Raw genomic sequence first — 714 nt, forward strand, 5'->3', positions numbered from 1 at the left:
CATATTTGAAACGTCCTGGCAGTCAGGTGAAGTCCCTGGAGACTGGAAAAAGGGAAACATTGCACCCATTTTTACAGAAGGTAGCAAGGAGCACCCTGGGAACTACTGACCTGTCAGCCTCACCTCTGTGCCTGGGAAGATCATGGAACAGACCCTCCTAGAAGCTATGTTAAAGCACATGGAAGACAGGGAGGTCATTCAAGACAGCTATCATGGTTTCACCAAGGGCAAGTCCTACTTGACCAACTTAGAAGACCTACAGATGTCATCTATCCGGATTTCTGTAAGGCATTTGACATGGTCCCCCACAACACCCTTCCCTCTAAATTGGGGAGATACGGATTTGAGGAGTCGACTGTTGGGTGAATGAAGAATTGGTTGGGTGGTCATATCCAGAGGGTAGTGGTCAATGGCTCAATGTCCAGATGGAGACTGGTGACGAGTGGTGTCCCTCAGAGGTCCATATTAGGACCAGTACTCTTTAATATCAATGACATAGACAGTGGGATTGAGTGCACCCTCAGCAAGTTTGCAGATGACACCAAGCTGAGTGGTGCAGTTGACAGACCTTGAGGGATGGGATGCCACCCAGAGGGACCTGGACAACCTCAAGGAATGGGCCCATGTGAACCTCATGAGGTTCAACAGGCCAAGTGCAGGGTCCAGCACCTGGGTCACGGCAACCCCGGCATCAATCCAGGCTGGGGGATGAAG

The sequence above is a fragment of the Phaethon lepturus genome, unplaced genomic scaffold, assembly GCF_000687285.1.
Source record: "Phaethon lepturus isolate BGI_N335 unplaced genomic scaffold, ASM68728v1 scaffold1911, whole genome shotgun sequence".
In the NCBI taxonomy this organism is placed as follows: domain Eukaryota; kingdom Metazoa; phylum Chordata; class Aves; order Phaethontiformes; family Phaethontidae; genus Phaethon; species Phaethon lepturus.